The 14524-nt window shown below is 48.4% G+C and overlaps 1 protein-coding gene across 4 annotated transcripts in view; it reads right to left on the reverse strand.

Moving 5' to 3' along the window:
* Positions 1 to 14524, reverse strand: part of CCDC47 (coiled-coil domain containing 47) — a 353169-nt gene that overhangs the window by 82749 nt on the left and 255896 nt on the right. The gene's annotated exons all lie outside the window — the stretch shown is intronic.

The raw sequence follows: 14524 nt of genomic DNA on the forward strand, positions 1-14524 counted from the left end.
CATTTTTTTTAAAGGACAGGGTGCTGAAAGGCAAAGTAAAAGTATCAGCAGAAGAGGCTATGTAGGAAACTGTGCTTTTGTTGCATCCCCCCCCCCAGTACACTTTGAGTGAAGTGTACTTGGTTCCTGCTAACCAGGTTCCCAGTATCTGTGTTCTATCCCTAAAAGCTGTACAATTGTTCTCCCAATTGGCAAAACCTTTAGCACCCTCTGTCACTAGTAAATGGTACCCGGGTCCCTAGGGCCTGATGTTCTAAAGAGGGTCCCTTAGGTCTGCAGCACAAACTGTTTCACCCTTAGGGACCCTTCACCAAGTACATGCAAGACTGCCATGGCAGGCTGTGTTTTGATGCAGACAAAAGTGAAAACACGCCACAGATCCCTGTGTGCCATGTCGATAACACTGCATGTTATATTTGTAAGTCACTCCTACATCAGGCCCAACAGCCCTCAGGCAGGGCTGCTGATTACATGTGAGGGAATACCTGCATGAGCAGATATGACCCTGTGCTGGTCAGTTCTATTACTGCCAGTACAAGTGACCAGGGAAGCCATTTTAGAACATAAGCTGGGCACTGGTGAAAAAAGTTCCCCAGCTACATGATGGCTTCACTGAAAATAGGGATATTTGGGATCAAATATTTAGTATAGATAAACCCACACTGACACCAGTGTTGGATTTATTGGATTCATTACAAGACAGGAGGCTACATTATGCATTAATCTTTTAATGCAGCTCACAAACAGCCGCTTACATCACAAAGACTAGAATAAGAACAAAGTGACATCATAAAAGGCATGAGCCAGAGAAGATCAGCCTCTTTTAAATGCGGCTCTCAAACAGATAAGTTGCCTTTCTTACTGAAGCCTTCTTTATATTTGTTTATTGATATTGTTTAGACCATATGTTTAGACCATATGTTTAGAGCATATACTGTTAACCTACACTATAATTCTTAAGTTTTTGTGGAATTTACTTCTGGTTATTTTCATATTTTAAGTGTTTGCCATGTTTGCCATGCTTAACTCTTCTAAACCCTCGCCTTTGAAGTCTGGTTACCCTCACCGTAACGCCCCTCCCTAAAGACTTCCAATTTATGGTTGTCTTCCCCTCACCTTCGTGACACCTATGTCTCTTTTTTGTTGCATTTTCTCCCTCACGCTCTCATCTCCGCGTTCTGCGTAGTTGCGCGATTTTTATGGTTCATGTTAATATCATTATTAGCAGGGAAATCTTCTCAGCCCTTTACCCGTTTGCCTGCCTCGCGCTCCAAACACCAGATGCCTCGCGCTCCTAGCACCCGATGCATGCAGTGCATACATTCCCGAATTAGAGGAACGACCCTCGGCAGCGGCGGACCTAAGGGTCATTCCTCTTTCCTTTGTGGTTTCCCTGCCTCGAGCACGTCAGTTGCTGCGAGAAGCTCCTCTTTCACTGACGATCAGCTTTTTTCAATCGGTTTCACACATAACTTTGCCCAAATGCGTTTCTAGGGCAAACGGAAAGGTTATCTTACCTTATTTCAGACGTGGAATCGTTTTCCGGAATAATTTATATAAAAAATAAAAATAAATAAAAAAAGGGACAAATTTAAATAGAAAGTAGATTTGATTGGAGTACTTTAACTGAACTTTTGAGACACTCCTAAAAGTACATTTGATTACTAGAACTTGGAGTACACTAATTAACCTATTTGTAACACTAGATAACAAACTGTTTTGTACCACTTTATTCCCTTTATATATTGGTATATATCAGACATATATTGGCATTATGTCTGACTTGGAGTCTGACGACGCTGTCGCAAGCTCCCCTACCCACACTAGCGACTCCTTTAAGAATTTTCTTAAAAAAGAGAGGAGATCATGCATGATTGATACTCTAAAAGAAGTCCTGTCCCACAAAAGAGCGCTAAGTATTGAAGGCGATACAACTCATGAACCTTCCTTATCCAAAGCCCTTAAGAAAGTCAAGCACAATCTAGGCACTACTGGTAGTATCCCTAACCCAGTTGACATGGGAGGTCCTAGCACCTCACGCAGTATGGGAGGCCATAGCGCCTCAAAAGGTGTTTGTGTCCCTTGCGGCAATATCAGGATGGGTGCCCCTGGCGGCACAGTTTTGGCAGGTGCCCACAGCGGCACAACTGGTGACAGTGCTTGTGCTGACTCAGACTCCTACTCCGACGTAGAAGAAGTTTATGACGAGCCTTACGACGAGTTCGTATTTGATCTTAATGATAACGATTTGGACGACATGGATCTAAACGCGCTTTCTGAGGCGGACTCCTCAAAAGACGCAATTCTTGACCCTTTAGGTGGAGAGATGTTCTCCCCTAACAATATCTCGCGCCCAAACAGCTCTAAATGGTTCCCTCACGACCATGTCGCTAAGTTTGTTACAAAGTGGCTAAGGAATACTCTCGAAAAAGATACACGTAATACCATGCGATCCGAATGCCCGAGACCATGGATTGACGATAAGGTTTGCCAGACCCCTAATCTAGACCCAGACCTGATAAAGTTTTTATTTAAACTGGGAAAGGATCCCAGGAAAGGTCTCGAAAGAGCCCTTAAGGTATGCCAAGACCGCATCCTGGATATCCTCGGCCCACTTACCAGAATCCTCGATCTAGCAGAGGAATCTCATATTTCAAATACTCCCCTTGACATTGGGCTAATAAGAGGTTGGAGCCAGAGGGCGATTGTGCTCCTAGGGAACGCTAATTCCAGTCTTAACATGGAGAGAAGAAAAACTATCCTCAACAGAATTAACCCCAAACTTGGGGACCTCGCTGAAAAAGAGCCCTCCAATAAGCCTAAAGGTCTCCTATTTGGAGAAGACATGATCAAAACAATCGGGAAATATGTCGCCACCTTCACGGCTCCAGATAAGGCCCAGAACAACATGATAAGAGTCTTTCCAACAAGTGTTTTTGGGCAGGCCGGAAGAAGGGGCCGCTCTTCCGGCCGTGGAATCTTCCGGCCCTTCTCATCCGGCAGAGGAAGATGTGCCACTGGTAGAGGCTTCTACCCCTCTAACAAGCAATTTTACCCTCAACGAGGACGCGGTTCCCGTGGCAGAGGCTTCTCCTCCCGTGGAGCATCTAACAACAATTCTCAAAGTAAGTGCCCTTTCTTCTCTTTCACCTCCCAGGGTCGGGGGAAGACTCAAACTCTTTTTTTCACGTTTGGAAAAGATTTACACAGGACCCGTGGGTTCTAGAGACAGTTCGGGGATTCAGGATAGACTTTGTAGACACTCCTTGCCAGACCACTACATCCAGACCTCTAGACCTCCCTTTAAAACATCTAACAATCGTCAGAGAGGAGGTTTCCTCTATGCTCAAGAAAGGTGCCATTATCGAGGTACCTTGGTCGCAAAAGACATTTGTAAGTACCCTCTTCTTAGTCGAGAAGAAGGACAAAGGTTGGAGACCAGTGATAAACCTATGGGAAGTAAACAAATAACTCGTTTATCAACACTTCAAGATGGAAGGGATCCATCTTCTCAGAGACCATCTCCTTCACGGAGATTGGCTGGTCAAATTGGACTTAAAAGACGCCTACTTTACCATCCCTATGGCCGAGGAACATCAACCATTTCTCCAGTTTATTTGGGACGGTCACCTCTTTCAATTTCAGGCTCTCCCTTTCGGTCTCTCATCCGCCCCTTGGTGTTTCACCAAGGTCATGAGAACGATCATTTCCATTCTGAGAGCAAGAGGTATTCGACTAATTATCTACTTAGACGACATCCTCATCATGTCTCAAACTCATGCACAAATCTTGGAAGATCTCAAGGTCTCCATGGACCTCATAGAGGACCTCGGCTTCATTATAAACAGGGAAAAATCCATTTTGACACCCTCAAAATCCCTAGAGTTCCTAGGTTTCACTGTGGACACCTCCAGTTGTCTCCTCTTACTTCCCAAAAAGAAAATTGCCAAAATTCGGAGAGAGATCAGGTTTGTTCTGAGACAAGAATCTCTCTCTCTCCGAGAAATGGCCAGGCTCCTGGGTCTTCTTTCTTCTTCAATCCAAGCTATCTTCCCAGGTCCACTGAATTACCGTGCTCTCCAGAGGGTGAAAGCCAATGCACTTCGGTCTGGTCTTTGGTACGGGGACCTTGTTTCTCTAGACCAACAAGCGAAACTGGAACTCTCTTGATGGCTGGACCATTTGGACGCCTGGAATGGAAGGGCTATCTTCGGCTCAACCCCGGACTTTGTTTTGGAGTCAGATGCCAGCCTTTACGGTTGGGGAGCACGTCTCCTCGACCAAGACACTGGTGGAGTATGGACCCATTCAGAGTCTTCTCACCATATACATTTTTTAGAAATGACTGCTGGTCTCTATGCTCTAATGAGTTTCAGACACTCCCTTCAGGGCAGATCCGTTCTTCTGAAGATGGACAACGTTTCTGCAGTCTCTTATATCAACCGACTCGGTGGTACGAGGTCTGCAGACCTATCAGATCTGGCCAAGAAACTCTGGATGTTCTGTCTGGAACACAAGATTGCTTTGAAGGCAGAATATCTCCCAGGGAAATCCAATATCTCAGCAGATTGGAACTCGAGATTCCTTCAAAAGTTCAGCGATTGGAAACTCGATGTAACAATTTTCAATTCCCTGGATCATTTCTGGGGTCCTTTCGACGTGGACCTTTTCGCCAGCCGGTTGACCTTCCAACTCCCTCAATATTTCAGCTGGATGCCAGACCCAGGTGCTCTAGCTGTGAATGCTTTTCTGCAGTCTTGGGCTCCTCACCGCCCTTACGCATTTCCGCCATTCGCCATGATCCAAAGGGTTCTGCAGAAAGTGAGACAGGAACAGTGCTCTCTCGTCCTGATAACTCCTTTCTGGCCGTCTCAAGCCTGGTTCCCCACAGCTCTGGAACTTTCTTGCGCCGTTCCCTTCCTGATTCCCGCAACTCAGGGCCTCCTCATAAACGCAAACGGAGAGGATCACCACCTGGTTCTTTCAGGGAGTTTGAACCTTCTTGCCTGGAAAGAGTCAGGCAATCTAACCAATTGCGTGGACTTTCTTCATCTGCTCTCACTCTCCTTGGAGAATCGTGGGCACCAGGAACCCACTACAGATATAATAACATCTGGAAAAAATGGTATCGTTGGTGCTTGGAGAGGAACCTGGATCCCGTGGATGCTCCTATCGTTAATATAGTAAATTGTTTGGTAGAACTCTTTGACAGCGGTCGCTCCTATAGATCAATTAATTGCTTTAGATCCGCAATTTCAGCAGGACATTCTCTCGTCAATGGTAAGACGGTAGGTAAGAATGTTATAATTTGTAGAGTTCTAAAAGTATTAGGCTCAAAAGGCCTCCTCGCCCTAAATACCAATCTGTTTGGGATGTTAAACTTTTGCTTGACCTTTTTTGTTCATGGCCTGACAATTCTCTCCTTAACAGGAAATGTCTTTCTATTAAGCTTGCCTCTCTCTTGTGCCTAGTTTCTTGCCGCAGAGTTTCGGATGTCAAAGCTCTGGACATCTCTAATAGATGTTATGACATGTTTGGTGTAAAATTTGAAATCTTTAGGAGAACTAAAACCATGTCCGACTATCTTTTATCCACGTTTTGATTTCTGCAAAAAACTCTGGGTTGTTGATTGCATGAAGGAATACGATTCCAGGATGTCGAATCTTCGTCCTCCTGATGCCAATCAACTTCTTGTTTCCTATGTCAAACCCTTTAAACACATCTCATCCTGCTCTATCGCAAGGTGGGTTAAATTAGCTATGAACTTTGCTGGTATCGACCTGTCTAAATTTCAAGCTCATTCTCTGAGATGCGCAATGGCCAGCAAGTCTTACTGGTCTGGTGGTAAGTTGGATGTTCTCCTTAAGGCTGCTGATTGGTCAAATGCCTCTACCTTTGCCCATCATTATTGTAAACCAATTGAACATGTTTCTGACGTTGTTTTTCAAGGCTACCAACATGCATAATGTAGTCTCCTATTAACATGATCAGAGAATCTGGATTTCATTAAAGACACAGAGGCTAACATTATCCTTCCCGTCCCTTCCTGGAGGGAAATTGAGGATTGATTTGCTTTACAATGTTTTTCAATGTTTCATGTCCTTTTAACCTTATGTTATGCTTTTCTTATTGTACTTCCTCTGTAGGTTACTCTGTGCCTTTCTTGATTTGCTTTATTTTCTTCCAGACAATTCGAATTGATGAATCTCCATGGATTTTCCAAGGTTCGCCAATACTTCATTCAAGTTTAAAGATGTATTCTTCGTTTGCAGCTTAACTGGTCGTTCGAGGCATTTAAAAGAGGCTGATCTTCTCTGGCTCATGCCTTTTATGGATACTATGATGTCACTTTGTTCTTATTCTAGTCTTTGTGATGTAAGCGGCTGTTTGTGAGCTGCATTAAAGGATTAATGCATAATGTTAGCCTCTGTGTCTTTAATGAAATCCAGATTCTCTGGTCATGTTAATAGGAGAATCGCAATTTACCAGTACATGCACCCATAGGCACCTTAGTGGTGTCCCCATAAAACCTACTAGCCTCTGGTGTCCTCCCCGACTGGTTTCTTCCAGCCTACCACCTGAATAGCGGTTCTGACCTCCTAGGGTAAAAGCCTCTGCTCTCAGGGGACCCAGAACAAAAGTCTGACCAAAAAAAAGGGTGCAACATCCCCTCCCACAGGATGGCTTCAAAGAAGCTGTCCCCTTTGGTATTCAAATCTAGCTCCCCTCAAAGGAGAGGAAGCCACCCACCCCCGTCTAGGGTCCTTTTGGCACCTAGACAGGGGGAAAAATTAGCTAGTCAGGTAGGCGTGCCACCTCCAGGCTAGTACTACCCTGAAGGTGGACACGATTTTTCATTTGTGACCATCTTTGTGATGGCATACTGAGGAATTCTGGGACAAGTGGTCATATAGTGGTTGTTGTGACCCAAGGGGTCAGAAGGAGTAGTTTCTGTCCTGTAACTCCAGTTCTGTAGTAGGGGTATCTCTGTTATAGTCATAATCTAGTGAATAGTCCCGCCCATGTGCGTGGACCCCGGAGCAATCAAAAATAATCTCTTAAGGTGTCGAAAAATGCAGAACTGCACAGACACTGAAGAGAGAATTTAAAGACAGATAATGCAGCCTATATCCACAGGCTACACTGTCCAGTACTTCAACTAGAAATTCCACCAAAAAGCCACAAACAGCAAAGCCTGTCGAGATTTCCCTTGCTTTAACAGCAAAAACCCCTCTGGAATGATAGAGAGGAAGACATGGACAGACAAGCCCCATAGGCTGCCATTATGTGGCTCAGAACAGGATACTGTGCCTTTAAGAGAACTTTCCAGAACTTCACAGTATCCCAGAATGCACGTCCGGTCCCTTTTACTTTCAGTTCTTTTTGAAGGCGTAAAAACGCCAGACCTGTAGCATTCCTTACATGAATATCTCTCTCCACCGGGAAGGAGGGCGGGCTCTTATGACTATAACAGAGATACCCCTAGTACAGAACTGGAGTTACAGGACAGAAACTACTTCTTCTGTAATAGGGATCTCTGTGTATAGTCATAAACTAGTGAATAGAATGGCAAGCCCATCCCCCCACCAAAGCGGCGGTGGAGAACAGAGAAATAATACCACTATTGTGCGAACAGATTTTGCAGCAAAGCCTGCCCAACCTGAGCGTCTGCCCTGGCATCAGTATCCAGGCAGTAATGCTTAGCAAAGGTATGGACCGACTTCCAAGTGACCGCCTTGCAGATTTCTGAAATTGGAACATTACGGAGCAAAGCAGTCGTGGCAGCTTTTCCCCTGGTGGAATGAGCCTTAGGCTTACCCCCTAAGGTCTTATTAGCTTTGTGGTAACACAATTGTATACAGGACACAATCCACCTCAAGATGGACTGTTTAGAGGTAGCAAGACCCGTCCTGACTGATCCATAATTGATAAACAATTGGTCTGACCTACGAATATCCTTGGTTTTATCCAGATAAAATTTCAACACCCTCCTGACATCCACGGAATGCAGGGACCTTTCCGCTGGAGAGGAAGAATTCTGAAAAATCGTAGACAAAGTTATGGTCTGGTTAACATGAAAGTCAGATATAACTTTTGGAAGAAATTTAGAGTGAGTACGCATAACAACCTTAGCAGCATGAAATACAGTATAAGGTTCTTGGCAACACAACGCCTGAATTTCACTCACCCTGCGGGCCGATGTAATGGCCACGAGGAACGCCGCCTTCCAGGACAGGTGCTGCAACGAAGCCTTATGAATAGGTTCAAAAGGCTCCTTCATCGATCTGGACAGCACCACATTCAATTCCCATGAAGGCGAAGGCAGCCAGACAGGAGGGAACACTTTCTTCAAGCCTTCCAAAAAATCTTTGATCACAGGGATCTGGAAGAAGGAAGTCTGTGAAGGGCATTTCCTGTAGGCAGTCAATGCAGCCAGATGAACCTTAATGGAATGGACATTAAGGCCAGACTGCGCCAGATGTAGAAGATATGGAAGGATGACATCTTCCTTACATGTCGCCGGGTCATAATTCTTGGACTTGCACCAGATGCAAAACCTCTTCCACTTGTAAGCATAAGAAGTCCTAGTGGAAGGTCGCTTAGCCTCCTTCAGTATGTCAATGCAATCCTCTGGTAGATTCAGATGTCCATATTGCACTATCACTAACTCAAAGACGAGAGGTTAGGGTGCAACATCTGCCCCCCGAACTTCGTGAGAAGGTCCGGCCTGCACGTCACCCGTATGTGAGGAAGGAGAGACCGGTGAAGCAGGTCCGTGAACCACCACTGTCTGGGCCACTCCGGGGCAATCAGGATCATCCGCGCCCTGGACTGGGACAGCTTGATGAGCACCGCCGGAATCAGGGGAACGGGTGGAAAAGCATACAGAAAGCTGTTCGACCAGCTGATCCATAAAGCATTCCCCAGCATCCCCGGCTGGTAGTACCTGGAGGCGAAGTCTCGGAATTTGCTGTTTCCGGCGGTGGCGAACAGATCTACGTCTGGAGTCCCCCACCTTGCGAAGACTTCTCCTAGTACTTTATCGTTTATGACCCATTCATGGTTTTCCTGAATCAGTCTGCTCAGTGCGTCTGCCTGAACATTCTGCACACCTGGTAGATGGGTGGCCGTTATCGTCAGTCCTCTGGCCAGAAGCCAGTGCCAGATCGCCTGCGCCTCTTGCGACAGAGTGTGCGATCTCGACCCCCCCCTGCTTGTTGAGGTAATACATCGTGGTCGTATTGTCCGTTTGAACAAGCAAAGATTTGGTCCGGAAGGACGCATGAAAGGCCTTCAGTGCCAAGTGAACAGGTCTGAGTTCCAGGAAATTGATGTGGTACGTGGACTCCGTCGGGGACCACGACCCTTGAATCTGTAGGTCTCCGGAGTGCACCCCCCCCAGCCTTGGAGCGACGCATCCGTCACTATAGTCTGCGTGGGAATGTCCTTGTGGAAGGGAACCCCTCTGAGGAGATTATCCGCTGAACACCACCACTTCAGAGACTGACGAGCATGCAGAGACAGTCGTATCTTGTCGTCCCAAGATCCTTTCCTCTGATCCCACTGATCCTCCAAGCACTCCTGCAATGGTCTCATGTGCAGCCGTGCATGTGGCGTGAGGAAGATACAAGAGGCCATCGATCCCAGTAGAGAAGACACCGTGCTCACTGTTGTAGATGGAGTGGTCATAAGAGCCTGAGCCTTCCGAAGGAGTGATAACCGTCGCTCCTCCGAAGGAGACACGCTTGCTGACAGCATATTGATGGAGGCTCCCAAGTACTGTATGCACTGGACCGGAGTCGGGACACACTTGGACATGTTGATGTGCAACCCCAGCTTGTTCAAGAGAACGCACGTCTTCTGGAAGTGTGCTTGAGCTTCCGAAAAGGAGGAGGCCTTGATCAACCAATCGTCCAGGTGCGGGTAGACAAACACCTTGTTCTTCCTTAGGTGTGCGGCTACCACCGCCATGCACTTCGAGAACGTTCTGGGTGCAGACTTCAGTCCGAATGGCAGTACTGTGTACTGATAATGATTGGCGCCGACTTGGAATCGCAGGAACTTCCTGTGTTTGTGTGCAATGGGCACATGGAAGTACGCATCCTGTAGGTCTATGGCACACAGCCAGTCTCCCTGTTGCAGCTGAGTCGATCCATCGGCTCTCCTTATCCAGGGGCACGGTAGACGACGGAGAGGTAGAGTGTTGTTTTCTGGCTGACGTCACTATAACGTAGTCTGGAACAGGGTCAATCCTCAGAAAAGCCGGGTAGGAATCCGGGGCCATGTACTTCTTAAGAAGACGGGATGGAGCGGCTTTCGTCACTGCAGGCGTGAGGAACAGCTCCTCCGCTGGCTCTACCAATCCTGGCACGAGTGGTAGTAGAGGGCGAGACAAATGTTTCTTGTGAAGTGTCTCAAAAATCACAGACATCGTAGGTGTCGGAGCCGTCACCGTGATTCCCAATTTTGCTGCACCCCTCAGGAGAACATCCTGGAACGTGCTGATGTCATTCACCGGAGACACTCTCGTCCCCGGGGAGTCTGACAATGTCTGGGAGTAGGACCTGGTTCTGGAAGAGTCCGTGCGGGACCGTGATCCGCGCCTCCTGTGGCGCCGTCTTGACCTCGTAGAGGATCTGTGACGACTGCGCGACCTCCCCCTCCGTCCGGAGCGGGAGCGCGACCTCCTGGGCTTCGGTCGTCCTGCCGGTTCCACCGGGGTGGGTGACCTTGGCTTGGATGGGGCCCTCGGCCGAGGGGTCCCCTTAGGAGGAGTCGGAAATCGTGTCAACAAACCTGTCCTTGGAGGAATTGGAGGAGGCTTGTCAGCCGGCAACTGAGGTTGAGGTTGAGGCCGAGGTTGAGAAGGAGGCGGAAGTGGAGGCAGGGTGGGAGCCCGCGGAGGAAGTCCTCTCGGTAACGGAGGAGGCGGAGGCGTAACTGTCTTCGGCCTAGCAGGGGTATACACAACAGAGTACACCAAGCCCGGTGACCCGCCCTCCTTACTAGGCAGGGACTTTGGAGAGCCTCCTAAAGGCACTTGACGCCTGCCAGATTTACTCCTGGTGCCAGAACTCCTTCTGCGCCTTCTCGGCGTCGACGAACGGCGACCGGACGGCGAGCGTCGAGCTTCGTCTCCTTGATGGCGAGCGCCTATCCCTCGACGGCGAATGCCTTCGCCTCGACTGCGACCTCCTACACCTAGACGGCGACCTCCTACGCCTCCACGGCGACCTCCTACGCCTCCACGGCGACCTCCTACGCCTCCACGGCGACCTCCTACGCCTCCACGGCGATCTTCTCTTCGATGTCAAGGATCCCCTCGACGACGACCTTCTCCTATTCGCCGACGGCGAAGTCGCCTCGACGGCGAGCGCCGACGCTGGGCCTCTCGACGTCGAGTACTTGACGACGCCGCCGACGAAGACGACGAAATCGTCACCGGAGACTTCGACAGCGGTCTGTTCAGTTCCCTTGACGCCGAGCATCGACGTCGCTTCAACCCAGAGCCCTGGGGAGACGGGGAACAGACTGCAGTCATCCCTCTCGACGTAGTGGTCGGTGCAATCGACACAGACGGAGAATGGGGGCGTTTGCTGGTCTTCCTGCCCCTGGTTAGCCCCCCCAGAGGCCTCAGCATGGGCAGAGGAAGCCCCTCCAGACCCACCTTGCGCCTTCAGCCTTCTGGCCTCCAGGCCCTGAAGTCTGATCTTCATTCTATCCCTCAGGGTCCTGCCAGAAAAGCCCTGACAAATGTCACACTCCTCTGGGACATGAGAAGAGGGCAGGCAGATACACACCTCGTGTGGGTCCGATTTGGCCTTCTTCCTGGAGCACTCTGGACATTTGTCGAATAATGCAGGCATAATTCAATCAAAGAGTGCACCAAAAGACAAACAGGAAGAAAACCACCAAATTACTTCAGAAAAGCACTCAAATAACTTTGAAAAAGTGAAAAAAATCACCAAAAACCCCTTGAAAAGGGAGAGCTCAATGCTCCAGGGTCCTGCTTGCAGGAGCCGGAAAAAAGAACTGAAAGTAAAAGGGACCTGCAGTGCATTCTGGGATACTGTGAAGTTCTGGAAAGTTCTCTTAAAAGCACAGTATCCTGTTCTGAGCCACATAACGGCAGCCTATGGGGCTTGTCTGTCCATGTCTTCCTCTCTATCATTCTAGAGGGGTTTTTGCTGTTAAAGCAAGGGAAATCTGGGCAGGCTTTGCTGTTTGTGGCTTTTTGGTGGAATTTCTAGTTAAGTACTGGACAGTGTAGCCTGTGGATATAGGCTGCATTATCTGTCTTTAAATTCTCTCTTAAGTGTCTGTGCAGTTGCTCCGGGGTCCACGCACATGGGCGGGACTATTCACTAGATTATGACTATACACAGAGATCCCCTACTACAGAAGTCCATTGTCTACTATCCTAGACTCACCAAACTCCCTAAACACAGTATTCAGGGGAGTCCCTTGCACCAGAGAAGCAGCTCCTGATGACCTAAGAAGAGAGAGTGTAATGTAAAAAATTATTATAAAGCGTGGCTTACACCGGACGGTTTCTTGGCGCTGTTCACTCAATTAGAAAGAGGCATGGAGGGGAGAAAGGAGGTGCTTATGTATAAAAGCTGCGGAAGAGGTGAGTTTTAAGGAGGGACCTAAAGTGAGGGTAGGAAGGAGAGAGTCTGAGTTCCAACGGGAGTGAGTTCCAGAATGAAGGAGCCAGGGAAGAGAATCTAAGACCTCCGTGTTTTTTGCGCCTGAACCTGGGTGTCTGGAGGAGCGCATCACAAGAAGATCGGAGGTGCCTGGAAGGAACGTAGGGGTGCAGAAGAGAGGAGATGAAGGAGGGACCGATGCCGGCCAGAGATTTATGGGTCAAACAACCTAGTTTGAACTTGCAGCGCTCCGATACGGGGAGCCAATGAAGGGCTTTGAGCAAGGGGCGGACGTGGTGATGTTTGGGTTGATGGTAGATCAGGCGGGCTGCCTGGTTCAGTATCAGCTGTAGTCTTTTAATTTGATATTGTGGGATGCCTGCATACAGGGCGTTAGCATAGTCGATCCGGGAGATGACTAATGCAAGCAGTGCCAAAGTGAGGGCTTCAGTGGTCAAAAAATGAGCTATTTTCCGGATCTTCCTAAGTTGGAAAAAACAGGAGGACACAGTGGCACTGACCTGGTGCTTCATAGAGAGATCCTGGGAGATGTAAACTCCCAAGCTTTTCACCTTGTCCGCAGGGCGAGGAGAAGGGTCAGAAGGTGGAATTCCAAGGGTTGGATGGGCCTCCGACAAGAACAAGCTCTTGTCGGGATTAAGTTTAAGGTGGTGAGCGCCCATCCAATTACTGATGTGGCAGAGGGTGGACTGAAAATCTTGGGCCGCTTCGTCCGAGGAATCGAGATTGAAGACAAGCTGAATGTCGTCTGCATAATTAAATGCAGTGACATTCCTTCCCCGGAGGGAGCGGATCAGGGTGTGAGGTATAGGTTGAAAAGGAGCGGTGACAAGGATGAACCCTGTGGAACGCCGCAGGTGAGCTTCATCCTGTCAGCCGAGAACTGGGAGAGTCGGACAGATTGATGGCGGTTTGTCAGAAAGGAGCGGACCCAACTAAGGGCCGTCCCACTGATGCCCGCCTCTTTGACACGGTCGACCAAGATGGTGTGGTCGACCGTGTCAAAGGCCGCCGACAGGTCCAGAAGAATCAGGGCTTGACTAGTATTGGAGTCGGCGCCTCTACGAAGTTCCTCCATGACAGAGAGGATGACCGCCTCCGTCGAATGGGCGGGTCTAAACCCGGCTTGCTGGGAGTCTAGGAAGTTGGAGTCTTCAATAAAAGAGCTGAGGACGCTGGTCACATATGACTCAAGTACCTTACTCAAGTAAGGGAGAAGGGAGATGGGACGGAAGTTACCCATAACCGCGGGGTCAGCGTTGTTTTTTTTTAGTATGGGAACCACCTCAGCATTCTTAAACTGGCAGGGGACCTCACCGAGCAGGAGAGAATTGTTCAAAAGGGCCAGCGGAGGGGCAGGGCAAGCCGAAAAGGCAGCACGGAGAATCGCAGGAGGGCAACAGTCCGTGGGGGAACCAGATGAGACTTTATTCAGCAGAGAGACAAAATCTCCTTCTGGTATGGGGGGAAGCTGGGTCAGGGAATGGGGATTAAAAGAGGGAATGACCTCTGTGAGGGACGACGCCGGGGATCCAGAGGAAATACTGTTTTTAATTTTACTAATTTTATCTATAAAAAATAGATTAAGGGAGTCACAAAGTGCCTGAGAAGGGAGGGGTTTGATAGTCACCCTATCCGGGTGTGAAAGCTCCTCCACAATGGCAAACATTTCTTTAGATTTTTGCGCGGAATTAAGAATTTTTGTAGAGAAGTAGGCAGTTTTGGCGGCTGAGATTGCCTGTTTGTTTTCTCCAGATAGTTTTAAAAAGTGTAGTCTTTCTGAGGGGTCATAGTTTCTACGCCAGCGACGCTCGGCTTGGCGGAGTCCTAGTTTTAAAGATTTAAGGCTATCT

This window comes from Lissotriton helveticus, chromosome 5_1 (assembly GCF_964261635.1).
Source record: "Lissotriton helveticus chromosome 5_1, aLisHel1.1, whole genome shotgun sequence".
Taxonomy (NCBI): domain Eukaryota; kingdom Metazoa; phylum Chordata; class Amphibia; order Caudata; family Salamandridae; genus Lissotriton; species Lissotriton helveticus.